Consider the following 20954-nt stretch of genomic DNA (forward strand, 5'->3'; position numbering starts at 1 on the left):
GAACTCACAGAATGAAACTGAACGCAATGCCATTTTTCAGCAAGACCGTATACTCGTAGCATCGTCAGTCCACCGCTCATGGCAAAGGCAGTGAAATTGACAAGAAGAGCGGGGTAGTAGTTGCGCTAAGAAGGATAGCACGCTTTTCTGTACCTCTCTTTGTTTTAACTTTCTGAGCGTGTTGTTAATCCAAACATATCATATCTATATGTTTTTGGAATCAGGAACCGACAAGGAATAAGATGAAAGTGTTTTTAAATTGATTTCGACAATTTAATTTTGATAATAATTTGTATATATTTAATTTTCAGAGCTTGTTTTTAATCCAAATATAACATATTTATATGTTTTTGGAATCAGAAAATGATGGAGAATAAGATGAACGTAAATTTGGATCGTTTTATAAATTTTTATTTTATTTTACAATTTTCCGATTTTTAATGACCAAAGTCATTAATCAATTTTTAAGCCACCAAGCTGAAATGCAATACCAAAGTCCGGGCTTTGTCGAAGATTACTTGACCAAAATTTCAACCAATTTGGTTGAAAAATGAGAGCGTGACAGTGCCGCCTCAACTTTCACGAAAAGCCGGATATGACGTCATCAAAGACATTTATCAAAAAAATGAAAAAAACGTTCGGGGATATCAATCCCAGGAACTTTCATGTAAAATTTCATAAAGATCGGTCCAGTAGTTTGGTCTGAATCGCTCTACACACACACACACACAGACAGACAGACAGACAGACAGACAGACACACACACACACACACACACACATTATATTATATTAATTATAAACCAAGTGAAATATTTATGGACAAAGATGTTCAAATATGTCTAGGAAGGTTTGTCGCAGAATGCTTTAGAATTAATAGCAATGTGTCAATAACCTTTTTGGTTTGAGGACAATAAACATTTGTTCTTGTTTTTGTTGTTCTTGTTCACACACACACACACACACACATACACCACGACCCTCGTCTCGATTCCCCCCTCTACGTTAAAATATTTAGTCAAAACTTGACTAAACATAAAAACGCAACACTGATCATCTCCGCCTTTTTCATAGCAACAATGAATGTTCTTTTATTCTAATATTCATTTATTTTTGAAGGACGATGCGATTCTCTGTAATCTACCGACCTTGCATCCTGGCACTGCTTGTATCATGCACCATCCCCATGGCTCAGGGTGGTAAGTATTAACATGAAATGTGCCTTTAAAAACGTACTCGATAATGTTAGATGTTGTAAATGTAGCTGTTGGTTTATGTGCGAATGGGAACATGCTATAACACCATGGGCAAGCCTGATCGTATATTCTGCCCAGCTGCTGTTTGATATCACTCATAGAACTGACCTACTTGTTTGACTCTGTTATCCTCAGTAGGCGAATATGGTGTATTTTCTTTGGTTACCAGAGTATATTCTATGGTTACTAAGCCTCGTTACAATGTTTCATAATAACGGTTGCAAAAATTATATTATGAATTATTTCTAATATGCTAACCGTTAACAAATTTTAACAGACTTGTCGAGAAAAAAGATATCAAGCAAGAGCCTTTTAGGCGAATGCTGATATCGTTTGTGAGACATGTCTGTTATTATGAGTTATTTCTAATATGCTGACTGTTAGCAAATGATAACAAGACATGTCGAGAAAAAATATATCAAAATGAGCCTTTTGGCGAATTTTGATAGAGTTTTCGATTGGTCAAAAAGCCATATGGGGCACTGAATTGGTAATAACATTTGCTAACAGTCAGTAGATTATAAATAACTCATAATATGTATCTGGTGCTTTGCATATTATATTAACTGGATATGTTATTTTAGACTGTCATGCAGACGGGCGCAATGGCTTGGTGGTAAGACGCCGGCCTCCAAATCCCAAGGTCGTGGGTTCGAATCCCGGCCGCGCCCAGTAGGATAAGGTGGAGATTTTTCCGATCTCCCAGGTCAAGTTATGTGAAGACTGCCTTTTCCCCTTTTGTGTACACGCAAGCACAAGACCAAGTACGCGAGGAAAAGATCCTGTCATTCATGCCAGAGTTCGGTGGGTTATAGAAACACGAAAATACCCAGCATGCTTACTCCGAAACGGCGTATGGCTGCCTAAATGGCGGGGTTAAAACGGTCAAAAATGTAAAACTCCACTCGTGCAAAAACATGAGTGAACGGGGGAGTTTCAGCCCACGAACGCAGAAGAAAAAGACTGTCATGCAATTAATCACATGTCCATTGACACTTGTTAGGCATCCTTGTGAATACATGACTGGAAATATATATTAACTAATTCCATAAAAAGAAGGTTGTTCTTCTCCCGGAAGTAGACTGCGTAATTTTCCTGATCTTTGCTGCTATTTCTTTGAAACTCGTTTCAGTTATCCTTCCTTCTTGTTTGCATTGTAATCTTGAACAGACAGGCGATGAACAAAAATAGGTCATGCTTTTATATGGTTTTTTTTCCAAATCATGATTTTAAAATTATTATCATGCAAAAACGCCACAAGAGTGCGTTTTTTTATGAATCTGCAATTATCTATTAAAAATAGCGTACTTTACAAAAAGAGAAGCCGTCTGTGAGCACATACTGTTCACTGCTATTCGTTACGTGTTATTACTTTTGTTGATTTTAGCATCATAAAATATGAATTATTCGCACTGTGAAAACGACGCGTTTAACTGTTTAGGAGAAACCTTGCAAAGTTCGTAGATCAGTGGTGGTGGTCAGTCCATGACGTCAGAATCGGGACATAATTAAAAAAACAATGCACTGAACATGCAGGGCTAATAACTGGTTACCATATTCTAACGTACACATTCTTTGTCATCAGGATGTCATATGGCTAGTTTTAGCACTTCCGCCGGATACGCTTGATCGCGCCCTTTGACACATGCAAATCTTGGCCGCTGATTTAAACAAAACCCACAACACAAATAGAGCAGGGTTTTTGTTGCTGTATTTGTTTGGATATGTTTAGCACCAATTTCAATGACATAGTCAAAGTGGTGTGTGTGTTTCAATATCTACTACATGTACTTCCATGTTGGTTGTGTCCTTAACTAATCTGAATTATTTGAAGAGCTGTCAACGTGTCAGCTGGTAACTTCTGGGTAATATGAATTGATACCCCTTTTCTGCACAGACTGTCAACAGTTTTAGAATAAAGGACGCAAGGATAGAGCTACGTCACAGCGATCAAAACATGTTAGTCGTAAAACAATAATTGTCGAGTTTGTTATATGCCTAAATTATTGTTTGGATTTCGCAAGTCTACAAATGTCAATTGCAAATATATAAACGGAACTAAAGAAGCAGCTTAACCAGTGTATTTGCTTACAACTCAATAACCCTATATGCAGCGATTGATTCCTTTAGAGTAAGGGAGACTGACGTCACCGATAGACGACCACCGCAGAGCGACGAGAACTTGAGTATGTTTCGCTTTTACCATCATCTCCGTCGTCGTTGCAAGTAACATAACGATAACTGCAGCAAAGACATTGCTCAGTGTTGTTACTCACAGGGGAGGTATTTGTGTTCACTAGGTTTTTTTCACATACAAATATCTCATGACGCGCATGGCCAATTGTGGTGTCCTTGCTTCTACAAAGTAACTAGATATTTCCTGCTCAAAGTACGACAGCCCAAAGAACACACTTTCTGTGACACGGACTTGAGATTTCAGCTGATCTTTTCCACTCAACTTGTGTGTGTGTGTGTGTGTGTGTGTGTGTGTGTGTGTGTGTGTGTGTGTCTCTCTCTCTCTCTCTCTCTCTCTCTCTCTCTCTCTCTCTCTCTCTCTTTCTCTCTCTCTCTCTTTCTGTCTCTCTCTCGCTCTCTCTCTCTCGCTTCCACTCTCTTTATCTCTCTATCTCTCTCTTTCTCTCTCTCCCCCCCTCTATCTCTCTCTTTCTCTCTCTCTCTCATTGCCTCTCTCTCTCTTTCTCTCTCTCTCGCTCTCTCTCTTTCTCTCTCTCTCTTTCTCTCTCTCTCTCTCTCTCTCTCTCTCTCTCTCTCTCTAATATGGACAACCGTCAACGAATAGAAGAAAAGAAAAGATAAAGGACGGTATAACGAATAGCCCCAGGACTCTAGATTAAAAATCATGTTATAAACTGTCACATAAAGTGGTAGCAACCCCAACCTCGTCGGGTTGACCCAAGTGATCTTTGGGCGACTGCTTAAATATAATGACGAACGGAATCCGGCTCCTGTTACGCGAGAGCTGGGCAAAGCACACCGTTCGCTGATTAAAATTATTTTCTTTATCAATGTTAGCATAGTTTTAGAGCAGTTTTGAGAATATCATTATGGGTGTTTCTAAATTACAGTACAGCGAATGTCGAAATTGTCAGAAAACTTTTAACAATGGCGCGTTAGGTGTACTTTATTTAACTATGAAAAGTGTCCGATTGAAAGAATGGCACGCGTTGAGACTGAAAATAAGTGTGTGTATGTTTGTTTATTCCTTGCTTACCTTCTGCGCCATACCATTGCATGGATGACTGTGTCTATCTTATTCAAGTATACCCCCACCCAACTACCCCTCACCTCCACATACACACTGTAGAATGCGCACGTGTGTGTGTGTGTGTGTGTGTGTGTGTGTGTGTGTGTGTGTGTGTGTGTGTGTGTGTGTGTGTGTGTGTGTATTTTGTTTTAGTATTTCTTGCAAATGCACGCTGTCACAACTTTCTGTCATCCTCCACAGAGTGCGGAAATGTCGCGTGGAAGTGCGCGAACAACAAGTGTATACGAGAGTCATCCCGCTGTGATGGACGGAGCGATGGATGGGACAACTGCGGTGACAACAGTGATGAGCAGAACTGTCCCAGTATGTACATGTCCGATGAATGAGACAGAGACACAACACATAGCTTGTAGACAAACGTGTATAGCTTTAATGTCAGTTATTTGTTATGCGGAACTTGTGTCAAATAGTGCCGCGAAATTACTCAGTGCAAACTGAACAGCTGTACAGCTGCAGACAATAATGTTGTCACAGGGCGCTCAAATACATTGTTGGAGATAAACATCCCTTTTACTGATTATGAAACAATTTAATCTGTTTGCAAACAAAAATAGTTTTGTGCCAGCTAACAGCTAATGTATTAGTTTTAAAGGCAGAATTGGTCCACAGTCGTAATACACGGTTTAGCACAGTCTAACTTACACAGTCCTTGTCAGCAGGACTACAGGGCTAGGTTTAGCACTCCCACCGGATACGCTTGAATACGCTCTTTCACACATGCGAATCTCGGCCTGTCACTGCCTTCCTTCCAACGTTAACACTGGCACGCAAGGTTATGTAAATCGCTTTATTCTTCTTTTTCTGCATAACCCATGGTGTCGTAAAACTGAAACACAATGATAAAACCAAGTAAGAAATAGCCGATATAAAATCCAGAAAAAAGTCCAATTCAAAACATGACACATGTCATGCGAGTTCCAAGTTCATCTCATAAAAACTGACACACAATAGTAAGAAGGACTGAGCATGACATAGCTAAAAGAATAAGCTAGGGTGGAGTCCAACTTAAAACATGGCACACATTACGCAAATTCCAAGTCTGTATCGTCAACAAATGCAACATCAAGCCCGAGTACAAATCGCTGATGTCAGTATAAGGGAACTATCCCTTCTATATGTTACGGTAATTGAAGGTCATGAGGGTGATCTCCCTTTTCTATCTCAAAAGGTATCGCTATCTGTAATTTTCGTTACTCATACTTGCACTAAAAACAGACCAAACTAACTATGCCTCTGAGTTATGTGTCAGATAGAGTCCAGCTAAAAAAAGACCTGGCACATATCACGTGAAGCCCATGCCATGAACGAGCCCGCAAAAATATTACGAAAATATCAATCAATCAATCAATCAATGACGCTTATATCGCGCATATTCCGTGGGTACAGTTCTAGGCGCTCTGCAGTGATGCCGTGTGAGATGAAATTTTATACGGCCAGTAGATTGCAGCCATTTCGGCGCATATTTACCTTTCACGGCCTATTATTCCAAGTCACACGGGTATAGGTAGACAATTATTAACTGTGCCTAAGCAATTTTGCCAGGAAAGACCCTTTTGTCAATCGTGGGATCTTTAACGTGCACACCCAATGTAGTGTACACGGGGGGAGGGTTCGGACACCGAAGAGAGTCTGCACACAAAGTTGACTCTGAAATAAATTTCCGCCGAACCTGGGATCGAACTCACGCTGACAGCGGTCAACTGAATACAAATCCAGCGCGCTACCAACTGAGCTACATCCCCGCTCATGCAACTTAGTTCACGTGTCCTGCAGGCGTTACAACCACATTTGAGAGAGCAGTGAAAATATTCTACAAGACTACATACTTCGTTGGCTTTAAAAGTTATCTGAGAAAAGTAGCGAAACATTCTACAAAGATCACATTACCTCGTTGGCACTTTTAGTTATCTGAGGAAAGCAGTGAGGATCAGTCTGTCTTCCTTGACGGCACCGGTCGAACTGAACTAACAAAACGTGCTAAAAGCTAGCTTGCATTCGGAAGTGCGCGTATCAATACATATATCACAAGTAAGCTTAAAAAAGATATTTCTGCATCCACATGGTAAATGCGACAAAGTTAAGACATGATCAAGTCATCGACTTAAAAGCACACTTCCAAGCCTTGCAAGTCTTTATGTAAAATTAATAAAAGCTGACGAACTATATTTGTATGCGGCGGACTACCAAAAACGTCACGTTGAGTTTTTAGTGACGCGGCACAGGCGCCCGATTTACGAACTGCGGCAGCAACACGGCCGCCGATTGAAAAAAAGCAAACATAGCCGAATGTTCGTCGTTGTAATGTCCGTGATATTTGTAGCACTACCCAGCCAGCATGATTCTGCGTGACGCATGCGTTATTTCTGCGTTTTTCATGCGGGGATGCGTACGGCCTTCTTGACACCTTCGCTTCGCGCGCGTTACTTTTCGCCAACTTTTGTCGCATTCGAAACGACTTCACCACGCAGTGTATAGCACGCATGGATTTGAAAAAGGTGATTGCAATTATTGTTTTTCCTAATTTTATACCGTGCGTTTATGCTTTTTCTTTATGAAATAATTTATTATATTTTATGTTATTAAAAAATATTTACTTTTACATTTTGGTTATGAATAGTTATTCTTCTTCAAAAACTTCTTTTTGTTTTTGAAAAAAAATTGCATATAAACTTTCAATCCGTTATTTTTCAGTTTATCTTTAAGCCAGTTTCGGTTAAAAAAAAATACATTTAAAAGTTTAATAAAAAAAAAAATAAATTAAATGGTTTTCCCATTTAATTTGTATCTAATCATTTTTTTTATTACTAATATTTATTTGTTTAATTGTTATCCTGATTATTTTTATCTTAAATTAAATATGATTATTTTAATTTGTATTATCATTATAATTGTTTTAGCATGTATTATTTAAGTTATTGAGACATCCCAGTGCACTAAGGGATTTATAGAGCAAATCGAGAAAATTCATTATTGAACGAAGCGCATAGCGCTGAGTTCAATAATTATTTTCGAGATTTGCTCTATAAATCCCTTAGTGCATTGGGATTGTTTCAATAACGGTATTGTCAGTACCGCCAGATAAAAATGAAGATTCAAAACGCACATTTTGCAACGCGCATTTGGATAGGCGTAACTGTGTGGTCAGGTTTGTGTCACTGGATCTACTTTTGTGTGGGCTGTCTTAAGTGTGTCGTGCTTTCGTCACACGCAAACTCTTGTTTTAATTTCTGTTGGTAAATTCCAGTGTAGCGTTAAGCTAAAAAGTGATGATCTTTCATAGAGACCTCATTTAAACTCGGAGAAAGGACTGTTCTCTTAGTTATTTGCGATTCGAAACCTTCATCGAGCTTCGACAGATTGACTGTGCAGAGTTTTGCCCCTTGCCAAGGTCGACGGAAAGCACATTTTCAAAATAAATGTGGCATGTTTCTCGTGTGGTATCTTCACTCATGGGGGATCGGGAGTCTGGTACTAAATATAAATGGTAAGAATGCTCTGAACCCTACACGTATTATACTGTTCAAAAAAAGAAACGCATAGTTGCTACTTGCCAAATTTGTTTTATTTTTCGAAAAAATTAACAGAAAATCCAATATTTAGATTATTTGTTTGAAATTTGGTATGGACACAGTTGAATGCACACACAGTTCATTTGCATCTTCAAATCAATCAGTCAATCAATACGATTGGGTGCCGAGGCTGTCAAGTCAGTAGGGGGTGTGACTGCCTTGAGCAGCAACAACTGCCCGGCACCTTCTGGGCATGGACTGGATCAGATGCCGGATATCTTGCTGTGGGATGGTGTCCCACTCCTCCTGAAGTGCCTGCAATAGATCGCGGTGATTTGCCGGCGCTTCTTCTCGCCTGCGCACACGTCTGTGCAATTCATCCCAGAGGTGTTCTATCGGGTTCATGTCTGGCGTCATGGATGGCCAGGGAAGCACCGGGACATGGTGGTCGGTGAGGAACTGGGTGGTGAGTCGTGCTGTGTGCGGGCGAGCGTTTTCCTGCTGGAATATGGCATCCTTGTCAGCCAGAAGAGGAAGGGCGTGTGGGCGCAAAATTTCCTCCACGTATCGCTGGGCAGTTATGCGCCCTTGGACGTGCACCAGGGTGCTCCTTCCAGCGGTATTGATCGCCCCCCACACCATGACGCCTCCACCACCATGAACGGGTGCCTCATCCACACAGTTGGGCGCGTAACGTTCGTTTACTCTCCGGTAGACCCTCCTCCGACCATCATGTCGCTGGAGCAGGAAGTAGGACTCGTCGCTGAACCACACGTGTCTCCAGTGATTCCGGACGGTCCAACGAACGTGCTGGTTGCCCCACTGCACTCGGTTCTGGCGATGGCGGCGGGTGAGGACAGCTCCTCTGTGAGGTCTGCGAGCTCTCAAACCAGCTTCATGCAGGCGGTTCCGCACGGTCTGGTCCGATAATCGGTGTGGCCCGGGGAGAGCCTGGACAGAAGATGAGGCCGACAGGAAACGATTCCGGAGGTGGTGGAGCCGTATGAAGCGGTCGTGAGCAGCAGTTGTCGCCCTTGGTCTTCCCGCTCGTGGCAAGTCAGCAACGGAGCCAGTGGCTTGAAACCTGACCCACAGTCTACTGATGGTGCTCTGGGACACGTGGAAGTGCCTGGCGATTGCACTTTGACTTTGGCCTGCTTGTAAACGACCCAATGCAATTTGGCGGTCTTCTCTGCTCAATCGGGCCATCTTTCGTCGCTGAATTGTCGTCTGATTTCTTTGTGGCGAACAATCCGCTTTTATGGGTTTTGGAAGACATGGTGAGAGCTCAATATTCCCCGAGTTTCACGAGATTACACTGAAGCATGACGAGTGGTCATGCCAAATGAGCAATTTTGACATTGTAGCCACTGATAACGCATGCGTCACGTGCAGAGCTCACTTGTGGCAATGGACGAAAGGTCGACGACCAGATACACATTTTCTGCAGTTTGGTGGATATCCTTGTAGCCATATAATTAAATTAACCAAATATTACAAGCTATGCGTTTCTTTTTTTGAACAGTATATATCCCCATCGTTTTATTGTTCACATTTGCCCAACATGTTAATTTGCTGAGCGGGATTTATGTCGTCTGCTATGCAATCGAACCAATGCACTGAGTCGCATTTAAAAAACAAAAATTCCTCGTCACGTTGCACTGAGTCTGCACGCTGAGGCAGGCTGGTAATAAGTCTTATAATGGTAAGAACGTTCTAAACCCTACACGTTTTCGATTCCGATTGTTCTTGCCTTGAAATAATAATTCGGAAAACATTCATTTACTGAACAGATGCAGTCGTATTTCAGTGTAGTCTGCTACGTGCTGATCTAGCTGCTACGTTATCGGAATAACACTTGTGTTTTCTGTTAGCTGCTGGGAATTGTATACTAACTCATCATTTGGTAATGTGGATAATAAGCTACATGCCACTAACATGGCTTTATTATGAGAGGAATCTTCACAAGTCGAAACTGAAAAATTAGACACAGCGGGTTCTATTTTTATATCAGTGGCAACTGTGGCACAGGCACATGTAATCTGTCAGAAAAAACACCACTTCTGCTTTAATTGAGAAGCAGGAAATGTATGGTCATAATCATTGGTATTGTGGAGAATATAAGCTACATGTCATTCATTAATTCTGAGGATGAGAGTACACTCTCGCTTAGGCAAAGGGCGGAAGAATACGCTCTGTGGAAAAGTTAGCGCACTCCAAGAGTGCGCTAACAGTTTTAGCGCATCGCCATTAGCCAATCAACTGGTTCACATCAGTCATGTGACACCAGTACTTACTGACAATTATTATTATTGTAATGGGCATTTGGTATTGTTGTAGGAATCAGCTTTCCACAAAATAATGTCGTGGAAAAATCTATGCAAAGCATAAGAACATTATTATATGAACAGAAAAGATAACTGAAATCTATATGAACACCCATAACAAACAGATAAAAATATGAAAAAAATTAGATTAAACAAAAAAATGTAAACTTTGAAACTAATTATCTACTCAAAATAAAGGCTGATGTTAATGGTTACATAAAATTTGTTCTCAGAATTTTTTAATTTTATTTTATTTTGCTGTGGAAGAAAATCTTCAGATGAAAGTTCAATTCCAGGGGAGACAGTTACCTTGACTGCGAAAATTTATTGAAGTTATTTCCCTTGTCTGTCAGCCATACTTCAATCTCTAACTTCCTGTTGGCTAGAAGACTGCCAATCCACATTGTATCGGCAATATTTTGCTTTTTCTTCTTATTGACTTGTATTTTTGACTTGCTTATTGGATGCAAGGTAATCCTATCCTTCTCTCTGAAATGAAGATTGACTTCTTTTAAGAATAGGTTAGTTGATCAACTGAAGGAAAGATTTGGGAATTAGAATTTTTGATAGCTTGCGGCCTTTGCCCGGCTTTGAGTGGCAGAGAGAGTTTCTCACACTTTCGATTTTTTTTCCGCCTAGAAGAACACTGTTCTATTCGTTCATGTTTGTTTTGTCTGAAGGATGAATGAATGAACTAACTTTTCCAAAAACATAAAGTTGATTGATGCAGTGGTTTGTTTTTAAGGAGTTGTGGAAGAGTGAAAATGCCATCCGAATCCCGATTCGCGGGTCGCATACGGTACCATAAAAACTGAATTTTCGTTTAACAATTTATGTCTCATTGTCTGTTTCTTGGTTAACTTTGGTTGGTTCCTAATCTGATCGAGTCATTGCGGCAGCAGTTGTCAGGAGCTTTAGTAGTAATAGGCTCTTCATATATCTGTTTTCTTTATTTGTATATTTTTATTTTTCCACTAATGTTCAACGTTCAGTTCCGCATTCTGACATAGTGGAACATTCTGTGTCTGAGTCTCGGAAAAGAGAGAAATTACCCTTGTTCCCGAGGCATGCATAGATCAGAGAGGCAGGCAGAGGCTGTGTCACTGTGTGCAGTGATAAAGTTGAAAAACAGATATTTTTTTGAAAGAGAAATAATAAATACATACGCAGAGAAAATAAATTTACTAATTTAGTGAAATTGCCATGCTTATATTTAATAATTAATATTCCAGTTTTGATGTTTGCGTGTTACTGTTAGGTTTGGGAATCAATGTGATCCTATTTAACTTCCAAGTATTTATTTTTCAGAAAGCAATGAGTATGACGGTGCTCACTGCTTGTTTGAACTGAAGGTGAAAGCGCCACCGATGCCAGTAACGCAGACTGTCGTTCCGTCCCGGCGGCGAGGTGAAGATGAACAGGTATGGCTCGATAGCAATGAGTGCCTCATTCAGAGTCATTGATAGTGACAGCGTCTTTTTGTTCTGTGACTTTGGCTTATTTTGTGTTTGATTCTTTTAGTTATAACCAGATGTGTCAAACAAATCCAGCTGATATCTTTTTTCTGTTTTAGTGAAACAAATGTACTGTTTCCAGTAAAGGGGAAAAAATAGGGTGGGAGCGGTAGGTCGATTTTATTTTTATATTAAAAAAAATATTTTAAGTTTTATTGATGTTTGTTTTTAATTAACACAGGCATCTCATTGATGAGAAAGTGTGAACTGTGTCTGCGGGATGCCAGAGAAGAGTAACTTTTCTTCCGAAGTCTGCAAAATTTAATTTTAATTTTAACCTTTTTTATTAATATTTTTGAATGAATACAAAAAGTTCTAGTGTTTGGAGGAACACGTTAGGTCAGTTTAACTTTAAACAAGGATTTTGTGTGTGTGTTGGTTCTTCTTTCTCCAAAAAAATGAAATCTGCTTCAAGAAAATACACACAAAAATGTTCATCTCCAACTGCTGAATCCCTGAATCCCTACATCTTTTGACCCCATCAAATGCCACTCTGTATGCCCCTTTAAAAATAATTGCAATATATATAATATATATATATATATATATATATATTCCTCATCTTCTTCTGAATCCAAAAATATAGAGATGTCACATTTACTTTGAACATTTGCTCAGATTGGTTTTTAGTGCTGATGGTTTCTCTTCAGGCCGACAGATTGTCTAAAATATGTATTGCTTCATGTACATGACTTTTTGTTCTTCTTTTCTTCTATTCAGCGGACACGAGACTACGAGCAGAGCGGCAAGATTAACATCAGTTCTTGCTGCTGGAGAAGGTTCTACAGTTGATGCGACTAATTTAGTAATTGGTCGCCAAAGAATCATGGTGGAGCCAGAACCTTTGCTACTGTTCGATGGAGCCATCTTTTTACTGTTGAGTGTGGAAGATGTTGAAGGCACATGATGGATCTGTCGAAGGAGTGATCAGTGGTACTGGTAGGTGGCTTTGAATGCTATTGTTAAGGAGATTGTCGGACCAAAACTGTTATTTTTTTATTCAGTCACTTGCAATCAATGAATTGGCTTGATGTTTGGTAGTTTTCTTCAAAAATCATTATATTTTCAGAAAACATCAAGTTTGAATGTCTAAATTAAATAGAACAACTGAAAGAATTATTTAGTTCGTAACAAAATGGGCAAAATAAACCTGCAAAAATGCTAATTTTAGCATTTTTCAATGCACTCTTGGAAAAAAAGTATGTGTCCAATTGAAAAATAAATTGGCACACATATTTAAAGCATCATTACCTACATTATGTTCTAAAAGCTTTCTGTTTTGTTGGAAATTTTGCTTTTAGTAGCATTAGAAAAGAATACTATAATTCTATATATTATTATGATATATCACACAATCAAACAAATTATATTTTTTTGATTATCAGCTTTATTTTAGAACACAATATAGCCAGTCAAGTGAACATTTGATGTGCAAAGTTTCAATGGAATAGGTGAATATTTAAACAAGTTGATCATGCAGACAGTGTAGCTGCCTGTGATTTCGCGCGAACTTTCACCACATAAAACAGCAAAAAGTTCAACATCTATCAGTCTATGTCCTTTATGGGGGGGTCATCAAGAGATTAGAATCAAAACTATCTTCACTTGAGCTACTGTCTGATTCATCATCTGTGTCAGACTGTTCTGAGCAGTTTTTGGAATCAAATTCATCATCAGAACCGATAATTTCATTCAACAGAGGCCTTGATTAAAGGGATTTTTAATTCCCACCAACCTACTTTGACCACTTATTGCAAGAAAACTATGTATGCTAGAGACAAAATGTAAACTGCACATGAAAATAGAGATATTGTTCTAGCTTTTGGCAACATCATAATTTAGTATATCTGAAAAACGATTTTTTTCCAAATTCTGGGTGACCTTTACGCCTTAAAGCAGACCAGTCATGCCCGTGCTATTTTCCCCAGATAACTGTAGCAAGATCTTGTGAGTGTGACATGTTATTGTTAGACGCTCTTTAGGCTTTAAATGTTATCTTGAGTGTGTGCTTTTTTGAGGATGCCAGATGTCATCACGGTTCACGGGTGTATCTTAACTGTTCAGCAGTTCTCAGTCATGACAAGTTACCCATTATCCTGGGAATTCATGCAAGGTTAATGCGTATTGGTCACATTTGTGAATTTAACGAACACATTTTGATGATAAAACTATGCTTATGGGGGACGCACAATGATGGGCCTCTTTTTCTCATGTGGGGTGCGAAAAATACATGCACCACTTTGTTTTCTGTGATCATTGCATCTGTGAGAAGTAATGCAAATATTGCTCTGAGGCCAGAGCTGCCATCTGCTAGGTTTTCAGGGATGCTTGCTTTATTGTAACAGAAATTGCTACGCTGTTTCCTCAAGTTGCTGGTCCTACACTCAAGCAAATAATCACAAACATGCAACAGTGCAGAAGTTGTGAGTTCTGATTCTCACTTCGTGTAGGCGTCGGATTATGGGTCAGAAAAAAATTGTCCACACTGAATAGTATCACGGTTGACGCTCTCTTATGGGCATAACTATGTTTGTGCTTTCCAAATGAAGATTTGTGAGATATCATTGAATGATTGATGCAGGTCACCTGAGGTGTGTGATCACATTTTATGACAATGCCACACTCAATCACCATTTGCTCTTCTGAAAACTTTTTTTTAAAGCAAGTGCGATTATTGATTTTTTGTTCCAGGTGACAGTATGATGCTTCCAGATTGAATTGTTTGTATGTGAAAAAGAGCTGTCTGAATATTTGATTTTTGGAATTCAGTTGGCTTGTTTTGTTTGTTTCAGATCCATGACCTCGGTGTGGTTGGTGGACATGAACTAAAGACGACTACTGATGCTGTGATGGCGAAGGTGTTCCATAGGCTACAAGGTTGCTGACAGGGGGCTCTGGGGGAGGGCAGGGAAAGAGACCATGGTGTACGCTGCGACTAAAAGCCATCAACAGTGTGTTGTTTTTCATAATTTGTAAAATCATCCTGGTCCTTTTAGGAAGAAGATAAAATCCATGTCTACAAAACAAGTTATTTCTGTCTCAAATTTTGTTCTTTGGAATCAGTTTTAAATTTGCCATGTTTCACGTCATGTGAATGATAGTTGTCAAAGCTTTTACACTTCACATTAAATTGCTAGAAGCCAAGTTCCTGAGCTCATTTGTCAGTGTCATGGATTTTTGACTACATACGAAATAAGGATGTTAGCAAACGGTATGAAGTCGTCACATATGCGTCTGCATGTCATAGTACATGTATTATGAATTTCCGAAGGCCCCCAAATAAAAAGTCATAGTAAAGGTAACTTTAAAACAAATATAAGTATAGGTATTTTTTTTACTTCTCTTCTACAAGGATTACAATGTGTTGTAATTTCCTCACTCAAGTATAGTTGGTGTGTTGTAAAAGCGTATGGTGTGTATGCAAGTTTGTGTGTCTGTATGAATTTTAGCAAGTTTACAGGCGTCAGGAAATAAACTTTAGACTTTTCTCAAACCAGTGATAGTTGTTTGATGATCTAAGTTCATGTTATTTTTTGTTTTGTCTTGCAGAGGTTGTTCCGTGAAGCTGTACGGGTGCCACAGGTCAAGACCTTGACGACGGCCGTTCAAGACTGTTTTTTGGAGGTCTGTGATAAAAGATACAACAGGCCATTGAAGAGCCTTCATGATTTGATTTGGTCATTGAACTTTGTAATCTCTGTTGGCTTATTTACAATGCTAGTTGCAATAATTTGATGAATGCAAGATTTGACTCGCCTGAGAAATTGCTAGTGAGTAATTGTATTTCCCAGTTCAGGTCTGTGTGGCTGATGGGTAATGTACAGAAGAGTCTGGGGTTTTGTTGCACATTATATATAAGCTAAGCTTTAAACTTCACACTCTTCTACAAATGATGTTCAGACATAATGTACCCTTTTAGGTTGTGTCAGAACGACTTAAGACTGAACTGGAAGTGCTCAACTACCATTGCTATCAGTGGAGACGCATGGATGCATTTGAACTTTTCTTGTGGGTATCCCGTACTAAAAATATAGAATTCTGGGAAAGCTGTTCAAGGGCACTTACACACTATATTCGATTTTTAATACACGACTCAAACCTTCAGGATAAATTAAAATGAATAAAATACAAGTATAAAGAGTTCAGAAAAGAAGAAAACAAAAAGTGAACAAATAGAGAGAAAAGGTTTTAACAATTCCTTGCCATTTATGGGAGTCAAACCCATGACCGCCAGGACAGGGGGCTAGTGTACTACCACTGAGCCAACCAAGCACACAATTCCCACAAATGAACGTAGACAGTTGAACTGCAAACATTCATTACACTTGGGTTCTTGAAAGTTTGTCGACTCGTCGGTTTCAGACTTTCTCCATTTGTATTTGGGTTTTGTACGTTTTCTTAATCTCACAATTATTTGTGGTTGCGGCTGATGTTACTAAAAAATAGAATTGGTAATTCTGGGAACTAGTCAGCTGGAAGTACTCAATAATCATGCAACCCTTTGATTATTTTGATTCATTAGATCATCCAAAACGTTTGGAATGAAGAAAATACAAGAATTACAAATTTATTTGTCTAAAGTAATGGGAAAAAATGCAGCGGAAGAGTGTCAAACCCGTGAACAACGATGTAAGAAAAAGCGATCAGGCGCTTTACCAACTAAGGCGTCCGCCCCGTGATCGGGAGGTCGTGGGTTCGAGCCCCGGCCGGGTCATACCTAAGACTTTAAAATTGGTAATCTAGTGGCTGCTCCGCCTGGCGTCTGACATTATGGGGTTAGTGCTAGGACTGGTTGGTCCGGTGTCATAATAATGTCACTGTGACTGGGTGAGACATGAAGCCTGTGCTGCGACTTCTGTCTTGTGTGTGGCGCACGTTATATGTCAAAGCAGCGCCGCCCTGATATGGCCCTTCGTTGTCGGCTGGGCGTTAAGCAAACAAACAAACAAACAAAGCTTTACCAACTGAGCTAATCTATCTCACGTTTGATTTTAACTTCAAATATTACACTAGAGTTCTTGGGCGTGGGTATCAGTATTGACTCGACTCAAGTGTCCGAGTCTCTCCGTTCACATTTGTGTACTGTACATTCTCTTTATCTCACTGTTCCAGTTAAGTTAATAACTGACCCTATGCTCCCATTCACTTTGTATAAGAATAACAAGTCGCGTAAGGCGAAAATACAATATTTAGTCAAGTAGCTGTCGAACTCACAGAATGAAACTGAACGCAACGCAACGCAGCAAGACCGTATACTCGTAGCATCGTCACTCCACCGCCCGTGGCAAAGGCAGTGCACGTGGAATTGACAAGAAGAGCGGGGTATTCGTTGCGCTAAGAAGGATAGCACGCTTTTCTGTACCTCTCTTCGTTTTAACTTTCTGAGCGTGTTTTTAATCCAAACATATCATATCTATATATTTTTGGAATCAGGAACCGACAAGGAATAAGATGAAAGTGTTTTTGAATTGATTTCGAAAAAAAAAATTTGATAATAATTTTTATATATTTAATTTTCAGAGCTTGTTTTTAATCCGAATATAACATATTTATATGTTTTTGGAATCAGCACATGATGGAGAATAAGATAAACGTAAATTTGGATCGTTTTATAAATTTTTATTTTTTTTTACAATTTTCCGATTTTTAATGACCAAAGTCATTAATTAATTTTTAAGCCATCAAGCTGAAATGCAATACCGAACCCCGGGCTTCGTCGAAGATTACTTGACCAAAATTTCAACCAATTTGGTTGAAAAATGAGGGCGTGACAGTGCCGCCTCAACTTTCACGAAAAGCCGGATATGACGTCATCAAAGACATTTATCAAAAAAATGAAAAAAACGTTCGGGGATTTCATACCCAGGAACTCTCATGTCAAATTTCATAAAGATCGGTCCAGTAGTTTAGTCTGAATCGCTCTACACACACACACACACAGACGCACATACACCACGACCCTCGTTTCGATTCCCCCTCGATGTTAAAATATTTAGTCAAAACTTGACTAAATATAAAAAGCAGTATCAAGTAGCGTTAACTTCAAGTGTGACCGACATTATGTTGCTGTCTGGCTACAAAATGCATTGACCAATCGCCGAAAGGCGCTGACGTCATTGCATGAACGGAAGCTAGCGATTAAAAATGGGCGTCGACAGAGCCAATGACGACTCGCAGTTCTCATTCACTTGTGGTTGTGTTCAGTTGTAGTAAATGTTTACTGAGCCTGCATTTGCTGTGCAGAGGATGTTACATGTAAAACACGCCTGTGTTGCTCAACATTGGAAAATTTGCCTTTGACAAGTGATTTTCATCAGTGCACTTACATAAGATTTTTTCATATGTACACTTTTTGTGCTATTTGATAGTTTAAAAAAAAAGAAACTTATGCTGCATCAAAAATTAGTGGTAAAAACCCGAAAATCAGCATCCGGTCAAAAATCGAAACTGATGTTAAGTGTTCATCTGCTTCACATCAAACATTTTTGTTTAAGTACAGCAGGGTTATGTTTCTATATGTATTACACATGAGCAAAAGCTTTTTTTCACATTGGCCTTCTACGGGTGCAATTCAGTTTGCACTGCGTGTGCTGGATTGCTTTTTATCAGTTTTGTTCTAGTTATCCTTTCTTTTGGTCATCTTGAAGCCCATTTGATAATGTTGAAAACTGAAGCTTTATTTTTTGTATTGGGTATTTTCCAGGTTGACCGAGTTGTTTGTTCATGCTTAAATCTGTGCCTAAGGTTCACAGCCATATGTCAGGGTCAAATGTCCTTCATTTATATACAATGTTTTTTCAATTATTGGAAAGTTTGTGAGGGTTAATATTATTTTTTATCAAATGAACACTTGACCTTTGTTTTCATTAATAAAATGTTGTGGACTGCAAATTATTTTGTAAAGCAATTTTGTGGCCTGCGTGAGATTTCGTAAAGTGGAGGTGTCGACTGCGTGAGATTGCGTAAAGTAGTTGTGAGAGTGCGTAAAGTAGTCGTGTCAACTTCGTGGGAGTGCGTAAAACAATTGTGACATCTGCGTGGAGAGTGCGTAAAGCAATTGTAACATCTGCGTGGAGAGTGCGTAAAGTAGTTGTGTCACCTGCGTGAGTGCGTAAAGCAATCGTGACGTCTGCGTGAGAGCGCATACTTAGTCTTCATGTTGCATAAGTGTGCGCTGGGGGCGCGTATGGTCTTCGTTATCTGAGGGAAAACGAATTCATCACGCACTGATTTCGATTTGCAAAAAACGCGTGCGTATCGAGTTCGTCTTTCGCAGTTGGAACGCATTATTTGGCGACTGCAAGACGCATTCGCTGCGCATAATTTTGCTGGCTGGGTATATAACAAAAGCAACGCTCGGCCACCCATTGAACAATTCGTCGTCAAAAGCGCTAGTTAAGTGTTCATAATTGATCTTATTATTAGTTAGAGCTGTCAGCGTGATTTGAATCGATACACTTTGTCTGCACTGACACTGGGACCGTCGACAGTCATTAGTTGTAGAACAAGGGACGCAACGACTCAGCTACGTCACAGCGATCGGCAAAACCTGGTAGCAGTTAAACAATACTTGTCGAGTTTATGCCATGCAAACCGCCGCCAGGGAAAATGTACTGAGTTGATGTATTTGACGTTTTCCCAGCTTCTGCTTAGTACGTACATATTTCCTGCTCAAAATACGCCACCCCATGGAGCACATTTTCTGTGTCTGTGACACCGACTCACGATTTCAGCTAATCGTATCCATCCACACTGCGTCTCATCCACGCTGTCGTAATGGACTATATATAGGTTACACACTCCGAGTTCTGATTACCTTGCATATTTTCCAGAGGGTCGATTTTCATGTATTACCGAGCCTTTGGCGAGGTAATACATGAAAATCGACCCGAGGGAAAATAGGCAAGATATTCAGGACGAGGTGTGTAAGCTCTTTATCCCATTACTCCGACATTTTCATTACAAAACACTTACGTTTTCCACTAAAACCTGCCCGTGCCTGTTTTCAGCTTGCCAAAAGCCTCCGCAGTCGAAATTCATGTCAATGAATTCATGCGCAAAGCTAGTTCCCATTTGTCAGCATAATGGACGGCGTCATTCGACTTGTATGTGGACATTCAGTCATTCATATTGCTTATAAAAAGGTCTGCTATCTGCTTTTACATTTTGAAAGTCATTTTAAAATATCCCTGTGTATATTTGACATCGGCTTTCGTTATACTCAATTCGGCATACCGGGCATACCGGGTTTATATCATTACCAGAATTGCGCACGATAATGGCAGCGCAACAAATTCAGTTCGGGCCGTGCTGGTTTGATCGTTGACCCAAGTCAGTTTGCATGCAGTGTTACTCACGGTTTGTCAGTCGGGGATAGAAATGTTGGCTGTCATCGCGCTGTTCTCTTTTGGTTTTCACACGTTGATCACTTACATATTCAGTCGTCGGGTTTAGGTGAGCCAAAGCTTCAATACTCCGCCTGTTGTAGACGTTAAGCAATAAAGCTTGGAAGTTGTATGTCGGCACTGAGAGTCGGTCGCGGTACATCGCTTTCTACTTTGTCCCGGTCTTGAGTTTGAACACCTAAGGTTGGATACATCTAACACCTCACATCCTCTTCTCTTCCCCATATATCTTAACTGTATCTCCAACTTCTTTTCGTCTTCTTCTTTCCATTTTGGTGCCACTCCCTCATTTCTCTCTCTCTCTCTCTCTCTCTCTCTCTCTCTCTCTCTCTCTCTCTCTCTCTCTCTCTCTCTCTCTCTCTCTCTCTCTCTCTCTCTCTCTGTTTGTTTGTTTGTTTCTTTCTTCGTTCATGGGCTGAAACTCCCACGGCTTTTACGTGTATGACCGTTTTTACCCCGCCATTTAGGCAGCCATACGCCGTTTTTGGAGGAAGCATGCTGGATATTTTCGTGTTTCTATAACCCACCGAACTCTGACATGGATTACAGGATCTTTTTCGTGCGCACTTGGTCTTGTGCTTGCGTGTACACACGGGGGTGTTCGGACACCGAGGAGAGTCTGCACACAAAGTTGACTCTGAGAAATAAATCTCTCGCC

At 39.9% G+C, this 20954-nt stretch overlaps 1 long non-coding RNA gene across 1 annotated transcript in view; it reads left to right on the forward strand.

The window, feature by feature from the left end:
• The window catches only part of LOC138973749 (uncharacterized), a 7219-nt gene extending 2378 nt beyond the window's left edge, over nucleotides 1–4841 (forward strand). Inside the window, exons 2-3 of the long non-coding RNA XR_011458140.1 lie at nucleotides 1119–1198; nucleotides 4722–4841. This is a non-coding gene — a long non-coding RNA (uncharacterized lncRNA). The remainder of the gene's footprint in view (nucleotides 1–1118; nucleotides 1199–4721) is intronic.
• The last annotated feature ends 16113 nt before the right edge of the window (nucleotides 4842–20954 follow it).

The sequence above is a fragment of the Littorina saxatilis genome, linkage group LG8 (genome assembly GCF_037325665.1).
Source record: "Littorina saxatilis isolate snail1 linkage group LG8, US_GU_Lsax_2.0, whole genome shotgun sequence".
Classification (NCBI taxonomy): Eukaryota; Metazoa; Mollusca; class Gastropoda; order Littorinimorpha; family Littorinidae; genus Littorina; species Littorina saxatilis.